At 41.3% G+C, this 15495-nt stretch overlaps 1 protein-coding gene across 1 annotated transcript in view; it reads right to left on the bottom strand.

Moving 5' to 3' along the window:
- Window positions 1–15495, bottom strand: part of LOC135702476 (uncharacterized) — a 518995-nt gene that overhangs the window by 239776 nt on the left and 263724 nt on the right. The window contains exon 4 of the mRNA XM_065223519.1: window positions 1953–2220. The gene's annotated coding sequence lies outside the window, so the exon portion shown is untranslated. The remainder of the gene's footprint in view (window positions 1–1952; window positions 2221–15495) is intronic.

Raw genomic sequence — 15495 nt, 5'->3', positions numbered from 1 at the left:
AGTTTTCCTGAAGTTCATGGAATTGCCATGAAGTTCATGAAGCTTCTCTGAACATCCCAAAATGTTCGAAAAGTTTTCAGAATATCCCTGATGTTCCCGCAGTTTGTTCATGAAACCCTAAAATTCTCAGAACTTCCTTCCATTCCTCAGAACTTCCTACAATGTTTGTGAAGTTTATGAGACTTCCCCGAAGGTCACTTATCATTCATGGTATTCACGGAAATTATCTGAAGTTCTCGTTATTCTCCTGCTCATGTTCCTGGGATTGCCCGGTAATTGTTGAAACTGACATAAAAATCACAAAAATCCCCTAAAGTTCTATGGACTTCCGCGAAATTCAAGGATGTTCTTTGAAGTTTAGATTGTTTTTCCTTTTTTTTCCGTGAAGATTTTGGACTTTCCCTAAATTATTGGAATTTATTGAAGGTTCCTGAAGATTCCGAAATTTTCCTTATATGCATGGAATTGCTATGAAGCTTTTAGCAATTTGACTCATTTTTCAGCAGATTTTTTAGAATTTCAACATGAGGCAAATTTACTCATCGCACTTTTGCGATTATAAGTAAACTGAACTTAAATTTGAGTTGATCTCATTGGCCGTGTACAAGTTTGTCTCACACGTCAAATCTATTAGAGAGCCATTTTCTTGCTATGATTTATTTAAAAGTATCGAATACGCCATTTTGAAACATTAGCGTGAGTCAAAATGGCTGAACACCGGCATCAATTTGGTTCATTGCTCGTAGTGAACAATTATGCGAAGTTTAATGGAATTTGGAGAGAGGAAAATATAATCGATCCGTCAGTTGGCGTGGAACTACTCGGATATGAAAAATACGTCAATTTACAACTAGGGGTGAAACGATGAGCTTGCTTCTATTGCAAATAACCAGCTTATCTATTCTATAAAACTTTGAAGTGTTGATGACCCAAATTAAGTCAACAAAGTTGTAAAAACATCGTGTTACACGTTAGAACACTCGTTCGTGACTTACGCATTCTAATTTGCGATCCACAAGTGAACTTCATTTTCAACCCATGTTCAGACCGTTCCCTGCAATCGAATTGCAGCAAACATTCCGGAGTAGGTATCCATCAGACCCTGTAAAGCTCACCCGAGTTGCCGTTTCAATCCGACGCAGTCGGTGACGCATCACGTGAACTTGGCATTGTAAACCAAATTGTAATTACCCACCACAAACTACACTCACGCAAACATCCTCTACTTCTTCGAATCCACCTTAATCAATCACACGCAAGGTGGTTGGTAGGTGGGTAACCACTTTCTGTGAGCCGACTGCGCATTTTAAATCAGGTGGAATCCATAAAAATACTTACAACAATAATCAACCCAACCCAAAGGTCGTTTCGCTGCAGATTACTCGATCGTTGTAGCCGGATTAATTTATGGTGCTGTTTTATTTTTTATTTTTAAATTATTGCTCGGATGACATCGCGATCGGAGTTCTTTGTTCCGTTGTCAACGAACGGTCGAGGAGACATCTTTATAACGAGAACAAGTGGAGGGCGATGCTGACCTTAGCTCCGTTTCTTTACGAGTCGTTCAAGTAGCCTGGTAGGTAACTCAGAAGCTTCGCCGTGTTTCAAGTTGCATTAATCAGCTGCTTGGTTCAAGGGGAATATCATTTGATTGTTTTTTTTTAGAAAAGTATTGACATCGACTACAAATTGGATGATCCTCAGCCACACCGCTAGGTGTATTACCCCAGCAAATTTAAAATTTACAACAGAGTCATCAGATTGCATCAACTCCGAGGCTATAAAAAAAGACTCATAATCGCTCGTAAAACGAAATCTTAGCAAAACAATTACAAATTACGAGAGGTGGTACTCCATCCTGTGATAAACTCTACACGCTACGGTCAAGCCCCAACAGCAACAACAACAATCGTCCGACAAGTGTATGCTTTTGAGGAGGAATGTTTGCTTACCAAGTGTGGAAGATGGGTCACTCGCTCGGTTGGTGGTAACTCGATTCATTAAAAACTTCAACGACGACGACGATGATGATGATGATGGTTGTCTCCGTCCAGCGGAATCACCTTAGCTTTATACCATTCGTCGGTTCGTTGATTCACGGTGTCGAATTTTTATTTTGGTAGATTTTAAGACTTGCTATCAACAGGCAGGGACTATCGCACAAATTTGTCTGCCGGCGTACCAATGTTCATCGTTCCGTGGGAAATGATGGTTAATGTTCTGGAAGGAAAAAAAAGGAAAAATCTGGTTTGAATCGGGGTAAAATTAATATTTAATGAGATTATTCGAGCAGTATTGCAAATTTTCATGGGTAAAAAAATGCATTAATTTTGTGGTGAATTTTAATCTGTGTATCGACAAAGAAAGCAAACGTCCGGTTGATTTAATAACCAAATAATAACAACAGAATTATCAAAGCTAAACTAAAAATAATAACAGTCAAAATGTGCTGAGTCTATGTCTATGAACGCTTCATTCACCAGAAAAGGATCATCCGCCCAAATAACCAAAAGTTCCGCCAACGATAAAACTCACTTTAAAGTTCTATAAAGTTCAAATCAAGTTCCGACAGAACCTTCAAGTTCAATAAAGTTCGAATAAAGTTACTACAGCTGAACTTCTCAGCAACTTTAAAGTATCTTAAAAGTTCCCTACGGAACTTCTAGCAATTTCAAAGTTTCTAAAAAGGTCCGTCATAGCCCACATGAAGCAATCCGTACAAGTCTTAGGATCAAAAATTAATGTACGTAAATGTGAAGTGATCAGTGGCTCAAATAAATTATAATTCTTATATTTATGCAGTGCAACAATATTCCATCCAAACATAAAATAAAAATAAAGAGCAATTTCTTAGATTCGATCCCGCGTATTCGACATGCGATCTACGAACCACTGCTCCACAAGTATGTTGGAATACCAACCGGGCAAACACCAATTTAAAATTCATCAAGGTGTTGTGTTTCGCATTTAAGTCAGTCAGCTGGCACTGAAAACTCCAACCGTAGACGGGACAACAGTGCACTTTAATATATCCCAGATGACGTAGCGGTTCGTGCTGGGGCTCGCATGCCGAAGAACTAGACTTAATCAGCTTTCAAAAAGACCTGACTTTCTTAAAAGTGCCAACTAAATATAAAGGACAAAAACCTTTTTTAACTTATTTTCTAAAAATGCCGTTCAAGTTGCGCCAGAAGCTGCTTAGAATGCTCTTCAATTATAGTACCGGAACTTCCAAGCTCTTATAACGACTTAAAAATGAGGCTACTTAGAATTCTATAGACCACCTTCAACCAAGCTGCTTAAGCCACAAATAGCCTTTTATCAGAACTTTTGATTACTTGGGCGGTTCTTTCAAAGATGTCAACAGAACCGATAATTCTATTCTGCATCAATCGGCAGAGAAGATAGCTGCCAGGGAGAAGGAGATGCTGGATAAATCCGTCTACCGCTGAGGGGCAGCAAGAGGTATAGCCAGAGTTGCCAACAGTTTTTCAAAAATAACTGGCAAAATTCTGTGATTGCACATATAACCAATAAACGATGCTTGGGACTACACACTTAATCCAGCTCGGTAAAATCTCCAACAGCCGATTACCTCGGCATTTACTTTTCCTGATATCTCTGCAAAATATCTGTTTGTTAGCTGAGTCTCGGGAATTCTTTTACTGAGTCTCAGCAAAATAAATTTCAGAACCACTCGGCTGAAGATAAGATAAGAGTGTAACAATCATCCTCAATATGTAAAAACTGATGATCTAAAACCAGGCAATACCAGCGCTGGCAGCGCCCGAACGCAGGTCAAGAAATGAATGGATAGGAATGTGTTGACGCAACACTCGCTTTGATGGAAGCCGAGAACACCTCTGCACTTCCACGAGGAATCACTGGGATATTGGGTAAGAAGGTTGGGATTGCAGCCCAGTGGTAAACGATAAACTGAATTGATATCCTAACGATCATATAACGCAAAAGAGCTTGGAATTCAACCCACTATATTCTGCTCAGTAAGTAAAAACGTTTGCCACTAGGCAAACGAGCTCCTTTTATTACAACACACCAATGATCGATTTGTGGTTATTCCAATGTATACACATTAACAAATAAAGCGATTAACGAATCTTGAATGTAGAGAGGCTTGAGCTTAAACTCATGATGTTCTACTCAGTAAGCAAAAATGGTCGCTCTAAGGCCACCAAGCTTCTCATTTCACATCATCCAAGCATACGATAATTAAGCGATGTTACTATTAGTCTCCCTAATATGACCGGACTTGGGATTTATTTAAAATCAAACCCGACGGCGGTGCCCTTTACGTAAGAATAAGTCTCTACGAACGATGATCTTTTAAACCTGGAGACAAAAAAGCGCTTATGCCTTCATTGAATTCTACTTTTACGTTCGTCGTTTCGATTTGGTCCTTACGTAAGATAGAACAGAATCCATAAACCTTTCACAATTTTTTTTTGTCTACCGTACCCCTTACTTCACAAAGTAAACTACGACTGACACGATGATTTTACCAGCGTACAAATATGGCACATCTTTTAAGCTGTCTCAACCGAACTCTATTGCATTTTAAAACGACTGTTATCGGGATTTATTACGGATGTCACTTCACGGTGAAAACTTGTCACTTGTCGTCACAGTGAAGTGATTTTTTATTTGTACGGCACTCACGGCTCTTATTTTGAGTATCACTTCCTTATCACCGTGTAGTGACACCCGTAATGAGGCCCATCTTCTTCATATTTCACCGGACCACCCCGATTATGCGTCAAACTACCGCATCAAAACCACCAAACCACATAAGCAAACACAACCCGCCGTGACTACCGTCAGGCCCTCATGATCGTGTTAAGGACACACCTAATAACACATCAAAAACTAATCGCCCTAATAAAATTTGTATGGTTATTTTGTGCATGGTTTGTTTGTGGTAAAATTTGTATGGTTATTTTGTGCATGGTTTGTTTGTGGTAAAATTTGTATGGTTATTTGTGTAATAGTTCAATCATTTGGGTTATCGTTCAGGTATGGTATTTTTTATTAGGGCGGTCAAGTGCCAAGCTTGCATATTCGATCGTGACATTTATTTTCTTAACGAATCATGCTTCAACATGAAAAAAATCCTGATGAATGTGGGCGTCTTAGTGGAATACCTGAATAATGAGAGAGAGAAGGATTAGTAATTTCCATTTAATTCCACTACCTTATTTGCTTACCCTTGACAGATTTCATTTTCATTTTCATTTTGCAGCGTTTGGTGGGGCAATGGGAGCGCAAGTCAATCCAAAGCCGAGGATAAAGGAAGGGTAACGGCTGAATAGTCTATGCGGACCACTTGAACGCCGTGGGAAAAGGAAGGGATTGAAAAGGTCGGTTATTCGAGGGTTTTGAGGAAATGACACATAGTACTAGATTTGTGATGTAAAATGTAAAGAAACCGAAAATCCATCTCCCACTGATTCATCCTTTCACATATATACCAAATTGATATTTTAAAGCAACCATCAAAATAAACAGACAATAAACAGACAAATAAAATAGGAGTGATTTGCGGAAAAACCCGCCAGTATCGCACCCAACGTCAGTGCCTATACGTAAGCGTACTACAACGCGGCTTTCAAACAAAGGAGTAACAAGTGTGATACTATCACTTCAGGCTAGAACTTTGGTTCTCTCATGCAATGGTTCATCAGAGAGGGGAAGCTCAGTAATCCTCATCGCATACTCATGACGCTATTCTGTCACGGCATGAGCCAACGATGCCGGACTTAAACCAACCGTCTCCAACGCTCCACTATGAAGCATAAGATTAGGCCCGCCCACCAACTTCCAGGTTAAAAACTAGCCAAAGGGAGGATATTTGCTTATCCTTGACAGATATGAGTATTTCGTCTACAATAAGCAGACTTCTTCAGTGTCTTGTACAAATACTCGACTGAAGAAAAACATCGCATTTATCCAATATATATTAACACACACACAAGTACATTTTTCACTTAAAAGCAAGGCACTTTTACTTGTGTTAATATATATTCGGTAAATGCCATGTTTTTCTTCAGTCGAGTATTAGTACAAGACACTTAAGAAGTCTGCACATTGTAGACGAAATACGCGTATCTGTCAAGGATAAGCAAATAAGGTAGTGGAATTAAATGGAAATTACTAATCCTTCTCTCTCTCATTATGAAAAAAAAATCATAATGCATTATTCATAGGCACCTAACCATAACAACCGAGCAATATGCCTCACGCGATCGAGGTCATCCGTCTGGCAAATTAGAAACGATGAAAATAAATCCTCCAGCCACACCAAACCGACTATCAAACGCACTGTCCGCAAAAGCAGACACGTCCCCTCGAAAATGAAAACGAAAAACGTATAAGAACAATCTTCAACTGGAACGTGATGGGATGTTTGCAGATACTTTACCGGTTGTAAAGTTCTATCTGATGGTTTGTTGCAGCAGGGTGAATCTGCTTCATTGAAGACCTTTGGAAGACAAAACGGCCAGATGGGCATCTGTAATCACGTGACAAGGGACTGGCAAATCCACGAACCCCCATCCAGTCAACAAATCCTTTGATTCCCTTAGGCTACCCCTCCCTCCACTCAGGATATAATATAAAGATTTAAAATATATGATTTACAGTAATGTCACCTGTACCAACGAATGATGACGACAACTTGATTTTTTATATTACTATCTCTATCCGCAATCGACACAAAAACACTGCATCGCACCGAATCAAGAACCACCGTTCCACTGACAATAAGGACGATGACAGCACTACTGAAACCCAACGCTTCCTTTGATCCGCTTCCACTCACTTCTCGCGAACTCTTCACGTTCTTGGTTCTAATCAACTTCCCCCTCTCTCACACACACACACACACAAGCCAAATCATTCAACCTTCAGTAACCTTCGATTGATCTCCGATTTCTAGAATCTACCGTGCCCACCAACACCACCAAATTCAATCAACACTTGACTAACCGAACCGAACCGAAACGAAACCAAAAACAAAACGCGGTGCTACGCCGAACCCGGGACGGGACTTGACAATCGAGCTTCTCACTCTTCTTAATGTTCTTCCAGAATGCCCTTCGGAAAGTTGTGCATGGTGTTTGACGGAGTTGACCAATGATGTCAGGAATTTAAAATATTTGTTTCTATTTTAATTTGGATTTTATTCGGAGTTTCTACCGCAGTCTAGCAGTTTGTACATCATTTTTGCTCAACACAATAAAAACAATCATAAACAAACCACAATATCCATCGCTTAAGACACGCAGTGCACTCGATTTTTAAACTTTCCTTTCGGAAATATAAACAATTAACAACACCATTGACGTCAACATTGATTCCGGCATCACTGCCAGCCAGATTTATGCGATCCCTCTGTCCTTTTTATTCCACGATTGCTACTGTCAAATCGACCAATCAGAAACTGGCTCGGATTTGACAGCAAAGTGGCTCATATCGAGCCACCTGGGGTTGCCAAAAGTAAATCTGTGTTTTCGCCCAAAAAATCTTTTCATCTGAGTTTTTGTCCAGAAAATCTGTGATGATATCTGTGATCTGTGAATTTAAAAATTTCCTTTGAAAAGGGATTGAGCCATTTTTCTGATAACAATATATGTATCATAAATTGATTATGGTTTGGTAAAAAAGAGTACCTCTGACAGTGCTCATTCTCCTTTTTATTTCCGCAAAAAAAAGCATGCTTAGATGTACAAGTTGGTGTTGGTAAAATGAGTGAAAAAAATGTTTTTTTTTTAACATCTCAAGTTTGATTTTTTTTTATATTTGATCATATTTTAAAAATCTGTGTAATCTGTTTAAATCCTAAAAATCTGTAATCTGTGAATACAGATTCTTGGTTTTAAAAACTCTGAAAAATCTGTAGAAATACAGAATTATCTGAAGTTTTGGTAACCCTGCCTGGGGGAGATGACTGTCAAATACAAACAATCGTCGCCTACCTCGCATAACTGGTTCCCAAACGACAACAAAGCCGTAAGCAACGATGGTTTGTTTATGAGCGTACCATCAATGAGCGTAAACAGGTTAGGCCCAGTAAATTTATCGTCTCTTTCGTTCTCCGGCTGATTAAATGGATGACGGAGTTTGACGTCACACTCCTTTAACCGTTTAAACAGCGGGAGAACGAAAGAGATGAGAAATTCACTGAACCTTACATAGTTCCATCTCATTGATGGATTTTCAGAAGGCCGATTTGGTAGCACATCCCGCCCCTGATCGCTACCCGATTGTCAAGTCCCGTCCCAGCGCCGAACCAGAAACCACTGTTATACTGACACTGCAGATGATAATTGTGATGCTTAGCTGTTGTCTTTTTTCGTTCTTTCCAAATTAACTTCTCACTCACTCTTCAGGTTCAATGCTTTGACATCCCAAAACTTGTCCTATCACGTTTCACACTGCTACGGCATGCGTAAAAGAAAAACCCTTTTTTTCGACCCCCATTCCACTAACCCCCGCCACACTATGCCATCCCCAATCAGCACCACCGAGAAACCCCCACGCTCCACAGCTGTCCGTGGCCACCTCCACTTAACCACCAGCCCAGAATCACTTCAATTTCAACCGATTCCCTGCAACTCACCCAACAACCGAAATCCGTCCATCGTCCACATTGCAAAAATTGGGCGACTACGGTGGGCTGGGCACGTCGTAAGGGTGCCGGACGACGACCCAGTAAAAATGGTTCTCGAGCGACCCAACAGGAACAAGAAGAAGAGGCGCGCAGCGGGCAAGGTGGATCGATCAAGTAGAAGGCGACCTGCGGACCCTTCGCAGACTGCTAGGCTGGCGAAGTGTGGCCATGGATCGAGTAGAGTGGAGACGACTTCTTCGGACAGCAGATGACAAGAAAGCCTTACCCTGATTGGTTAAGTAAGTAAGACATTGCAAAATGTGTCAGCAACCTCAGACCCTCCTTTTTGCAAACTTAGCACAAAAAATACTTTCTTTGCTCCGCCCCTAACAGGATTTCGCGCCATTTTTATGAATGGGTCGGGGCTTAGAAAGTAACTTTATGCAGAAAAGAGGGGACTTCGAATGTTAATCTAAGTGCATAAATAAGGGTACCAACAACTCTTGCAGTGCCAGGTACTCTATTCCGAAGTCTGTGCGTGGGAAATCATAAATCGTGTGTCATCAAAATACATGGCATGCTGAGAGATTGAGCTCGTGGGAGAGAATTTTCTCTCTCAAATTTGAATTTGTTGGCTCTCTGGGAACTAGTAGTATAAAGTGGGTGAAAAATGTAATGTTTTATTCAATTGTATTCACATATTCATGGCGTTATGCTTAGTAAACTTCATTACAACCAAAACTCCCCAGTAACATTTTAAGTTTTATGAAATACTACAAAGCAACTATAAAACAACATTCATAAAACCCTGGTCAAGGCTATTTTGTCATTAATGCATCCACCAAAACCTCATTAAGACTAGAATATGTCTAGTTGGCCCACCCTGGAGAAGGTTCTGAAGGGTGTATTCTCGAAGCTCTTCAAGATTGATCTACTGCAAAAGGTTGTATGACGAACGCATTGATAACCATTTGAAAGCTACAATAAAAGCTATTTAGCAACAATAAAAACCCTTTCCGAGCCATTTCCCCTAGCCGCATGCTGAATCCACTAGGAAAGCATAAATCAAGATAGAAAAGGATTTATGAATCCGATCTTATCAAAATAATGAAAATAGAAACTGATGGTATAAAAATCTTGTTGAATATCCAAATTTATTACAATAGTTCTCATTAAGTGGCCTAGTTTTAAGTGCCGTATTAAATTTTATGTGAAATGTACGTGAAAACATCGAAAAAATTAAGTCCACCCTCGTAAAACGTCGATTTGACTAATTATTTAACATAGAAAAAAATAAATATATTCTTCAGATCGAGCTTGGCCGAGACTTTCTTTTTATTATTTTCGCATTTAAATGTTTGCTGATTGCTAAATTTACCAAAATATAGTTTTATCTAAGAAAATATTGATTGAAAATCGAAGATTGTAAAAAACAAGCAATCTAATTGTAACATGGCGGTGGCATAAAAGTTGATTTTCATGGGTCATTTGTGAAAAAGTTGTTTTGCTTTCAAGAATTCCTTGACAAATTAATAAGGGTTTAAAATGGCTTTTATGAAGAAAACTTGCAGGCTGAATTGTATTTATCTAAAGCCATTTTGCTTGATCCTAACCCGTTCCGATTTATGGCAGCATTTATGGAGGCAAAGTTGCCTGCAAAAAGTTAAACGTCAAAGTTTGTTTATCTTTCGATAGTTGCGCTGTGAGATCCAGGATTCTTCCAGGCGGTTTTCTCCCGATGGATTGGAAGCAGTTACTCAGATAGTTTGCGATACTGTTTTACAACATTTCGCATGTCGAACAGCTGGAAGTGCAATCGTTCCCGAAAAAGATCCCCTTCTTCCGGATGGTTACAGAAGTGCACCATCCAACGATGCAGGGATGTACGTTTGAATGAAATTTTCAAAGATTTGATTCTAAAATCGCTGCTATGGATCGGAAACCAGCTAATCTCCGCTCACGAACAGTTTCAGTGGTTTGCTGTCGGTTGATACTTCGCAAGATCTGGAGAAGGCTGGTATGTGTTTTAACTTTCGACAATGTTTTATGGCACCGCTCAGTTTACTCTTCTCCGCCAGATGGTCTGTCGTTGATGGTGTGCTGATTCTTCTAAGGAAGTAAATTTTTCTGAAATCGACTTGAATTTTTCATCCTACTTCGTCTATTCTATGAGATTTCCTTGTCATAAAATTGGCATTTATTAATTATGAGGAACCATCTTTTAAGCTCAATTTGTAAACAGAGTAATTGGGGAGTTAATGATGCACTTTAAAAAGCCTAAAAAGCAACAATAAATGCTTTTTGCTCTAATGCAAAACCAAATGATTTTATGGTTGCTTTTATAATGATAGAACACGTTTATAAAGTATTTTATCAAGACATTAATAAACAATTGCTAATGACGTTTATGCTTGAATTACAGAAAAGTTTTAAGGAGGGATTGATAACTGTTTTAAATTTATTTTTAAAACAAGACAGTTTTTGACTTTCTTGCAAGACTATAAAAGGTTTTTACAACATTAAAAAGCTGAATTACTAAGCAGGAATGTTTTACACTTTGAAATGCTATATTTAAACTAATTGGATTGTTCATTGTCGTTATAAAACCATCATAAATCAGAGTGGATGCTAAATGGTTACTGGATTGTTACTTGGGCTAGTAATACAAAGGTTATATAAACTGTTAAAGATCTTGTGTGTTGCTTGGGTTTTCCACTTCAGTGAACAACTTTTTTCAAAAGCTGTTGTAATGTTAGCTATAAATATCAACGAAGTAAACTCGAGCTGCTCAGTGGAAGAAATACTATCCACCAGCATGAAATCATCGTTCAACAGTTTGGAGTAGTAACTATCCCAATTAGATTTTCTTGGATCTCTAAACTGTTCAATGAAAAATTCTATAATTAAACATTATGTGTTTATGATCAGCGGGCACTTCTGCAATTAGCAATCGACGAAGGTGACAAGTACCCTCTGTCGGCTGACATTAGTGAAGAATAGTTTTTGTATAGATAATGCGTTAGCCGGGTTCGACGGTTTGAGCGATGCTGCTCAAGCTCAATCGCAGTGGCTAGATCTACTGGAAGGCGGCGTATTTGATCTGCATAAGTGGACACCGAACAATGCTAAGTTGCTGATAAATATTTCGGAAAAAAGATCGTGATGAATTGGTGTAGTGCCAGCCACAATGAGGAACCAATCCGTGCTTGCACCTGAGAATTTCGATCGACAGCCTCTCTCTATTCATAAAGATGAACAGATTATCTATTGTCTTGCAATCTTGGCGAGGACTAAGAATCCAGAGATCATTCGAGTTTGCCACTCAAATCGCTGTCCTCGAATCGTCTTCCAACCGCAAACTTGACCGTTTCACTAATCGTTCGGCCAAGATCAGCAACTGGGTCAAACAAAACCTCCTCCAATCTGTCACGTTAGATCTCCATACACGTACACGCAATCCAATTTCTGTCCATGTTTATTGCAGAAACCGCGTGTCCATTACGATCTGATTAGGAGGAGAGTTGGCGCCATATTTCTTTCCAATGCTGTTGGTCGTCCAGAAGACCATCGTCCAAAACAAAACGTTCGCTTGTTTGGTTTCATCTGTCGAATTGCCGCTGTATCACGCCGCTGATCTATCTCCAATCTGGCCGTCCATAAATAAAACCACGCTTCCATGCACCGGCAAGCACGTGCTTCAGATTGAAATTTTCTGCGTCGAGCTGCTTTTATCTTGACGAGCGTCGTCGCACATTGAGCTTCGTTATGCTTTAATTTCAGCTACCATACCCCGACCATGATGTGTGCGATGGGGATACGGGAGCAGTGCAGGGTAACCATTTGCTTTGAGGTTATGATTTATTTATGACATTCTTGCCGTAATGTTCAGTTAGACTTAATTGACCTTGGAGAAGGCGAATGTCGGAGCACATACGAGATGTGCGTAGGCCACCTGTACGAGGTGTTCTGAAGCTGAATCTTGGAGCCCACACCCAGAGGTCTTAACTGCCTATTGCTATGGGCACGTTGGTTACCCCTCAGGATTTCAACGACCCATGCACCCCCATCGACCGATAGGAATATCAAGTACTTGAGATTACCATATTAAATCAACAAACGGATCCATTTGTTGACGATCTAGACTGTGTTGGTAAATTTTGGAATTGCAATCGACTCAAGAGCACGACGCACTGATGCCTATCTAGTTCAATGATTATGAGCCAAATATGCAAATTCACACCAACAGTCGGCTTACCTGATCAAGCTGGGTGGCAATTGTGACAGCAAATATGACGTCTTGAATGGATTCTGTCTGCCACCGAGGTGAGGGTGAGGGGTGTAAGTCATACCGAATGGGTTGGAGCCAGTTGGATTCGATTGTGCTCATCGCTGTTGACATGCGAAGTCTCGTTTTGAATGTGATCGATCATCGACGATTTCACTGCATTGATGAGTGTGTTTGTTTGATGGTGATGGCAAAAAAAAACGATTCAGCAAGTGTGTCACGCACTTGAGCTTCAAGCAGTGCGCCGATGAGCCATTGAGCGAGTGTGTAGGAGTGGATGGGTGTTTGCAGTGTGACGGCCGGCTATTGGAATGTGATAATTGGAGCATTAATGTGAGACTGATAATGGGAAATGCACATTTGGTCGTGTTGGTGACGGATCGATTAACGATTTAATTCCAAGAATGAATGGATGGATGTAAATACTGCGTATTTAACCATCACTCGCAGGCTTCGGTTTCAAAATTTCGAATTCATATTCCTTACCTTATACACAGAAAATAATCCCCCGTATACATCCATATACAATCAATTCGGTAATTCGTCATCTGACGTGGTGCCTCGCTAATCGATCTCAGCTGAGCACATATTCATGGTTCCATCTGAGAATCGAGTAGAGACCATTAGTTAAAGATACGAACAGTTTTCTTTTAAACGTTTTCCAAGTTTTCACGTCGGAAGTTGTCCGGTCATCTCGTGTGTGTATGTGTGTGTGAGAGTGTGTCCCACCATGGGACGAAATCGAGAAACAACGGATTGAAGATCCCGGTGAAGGAAGCTCGGGTGGTGTACCTATTTTAAATAGGTTCGCCACTCTACCTACCGATGGAACAAACGCCCAGCCAGCGGCAACGAACAAGCAAAGTAAGAGGAGGAGGAGTAACCGCCAGTCCGATGGTGCGAGTCACGATGATATTACCGCGACGAACGTCAGTGACATCGGTGAATTCGGTGTCGCCAATGAAGGCGAAAATTCCACCCAGAGTGCTACAAAAGTGAAGCTACCACCGCTGGTGGTATAAAATGCATCCCTCAACACGCTCATCGCTAGCTTCACGTCGATGGGGCGTCAAAGCTGAGTACAAACTCTGTTGAATTGGCACCAAGGTGATGCTCCACACAAGAGCGGAATACAACCTGGCCGTAAATCATCTGAAGGATTCCAAGGCGAAATTCATCACCCACGATATACCCGGTGAGAAGCCCTTCAAGGTGGTCATCCGAGGTCTACCGAGCTACGATCCAAAGTTCATCTTGGATCAAATCAAGGACCAGTACAAGCTGGTCCCAACTGCCGTCTACCGGATTACGCGAAGGAACGAGAACACGAAAAAATACCCGGATTGTCTTTTCCTGGTACACTTTCAGAAGGGAACAGTGACGCTGAATGCGTTGAAGGCTATCCGCTCCATCAACTCCATCATTGTGGGAAGGGAGCCGTACTGTAGTGGCCGTCACGACGTCACCCAGAGCCAGCGTTGCCTGAATTTCGGGCACGGCACCCGAAACTGTCACATCAAGTCGCGGTGTGGCAAATGCACACAAAACCACGTTACCTCTGAGTGTGTCGTCGATGAGGCGGAAGAGATTAAATGCGCCAACTGTGGTGGCAATCATCGAAAAAAAAGTGCCCCAAACGCGAGGATTTCAAGGTGTCCACAAGAAATCAACCGGGACAAAAGAAGGAAAACTCTCCGGCATTCAGGGTGGAGGACTTCCCGCCTCTTCATGCTACGCAGCACGGTCAAGCAAATCCACGGGTGCAATCCGGCCCCTGTAAAGAAACGTCTGGTCCCTCAGCTGGACAAAGCTCTCCATCCCCCTGGATTCTGCAAACGACCACTAGCACAAAACGACAATCCCGAGCTCTTGTCTGCGGATGAGCTGATGAAGATTTTCATCGACATTACCAGCGCACTTCGTCAGTGCCGCAACAAGCCCAAACAGATCCAAGTGCTCGGTAAGTTTATCATTCAGTATGGCGTCTAAACCATTAACTATCGTCACTGTACGAGCTAAAAAGTTCAACCTCGCTGACTTCCTCCGCAAGCACAATACCGACGTGGGCCTCCTAACAAAGACCCATCTCAAATCCGGCGACAGCTTTTGGTTGCCTGATAACAACATTATCCAACTTGATCGCACCGACTCCAGGGGGTGGTGTTGCGGTCATCATCAAGAAGGGGATCTTGTTTCACACCCTGCCCCGCATCCGCACTTCTATCATCGAGGCCTTTAGTGTGGAGGTGGAATTGCCAACCGGAAATGTCCGGTTCATAGCCGTGTATTGTCCTCGCCAGTGTGCTGCCAGAAACGGTTTAGGGATGAAATTCAAGAACGACCTCACCGCTATGACTCGCACGAGCTCCGGATTCATTGTTGGGGGCGATATGAATGCTCGTCACGAAGCATGGCGCAACTACCAACGGAACCAGAACGGTAGCCTACTATTCAACCACTCGCAGCATGGACTGTATACAGTGCAATTTCCGGATGAACGGACATTCATCTCTCCTGCGGGAAGCCCTTCCACGCTGGATTTCTTCTTGACGAACTTCGGGCTATCCAAGCCGGTGGCAATCAA

The sequence above is a fragment of the Ochlerotatus camptorhynchus genome, unplaced genomic scaffold (assembly GCF_037179485.1).
Source record: "Ochlerotatus camptorhynchus isolate MF236.1 unplaced genomic scaffold, CSIRO-AGI_Acam_v1.1 ptg000193l, whole genome shotgun sequence".
Lineage (NCBI taxonomy): Eukaryota > Metazoa > Arthropoda > Insecta > Diptera > Culicidae > Ochlerotatus > Ochlerotatus camptorhynchus.
This window is presented reverse-complemented; position numbering and strand designations above follow the sequence as displayed.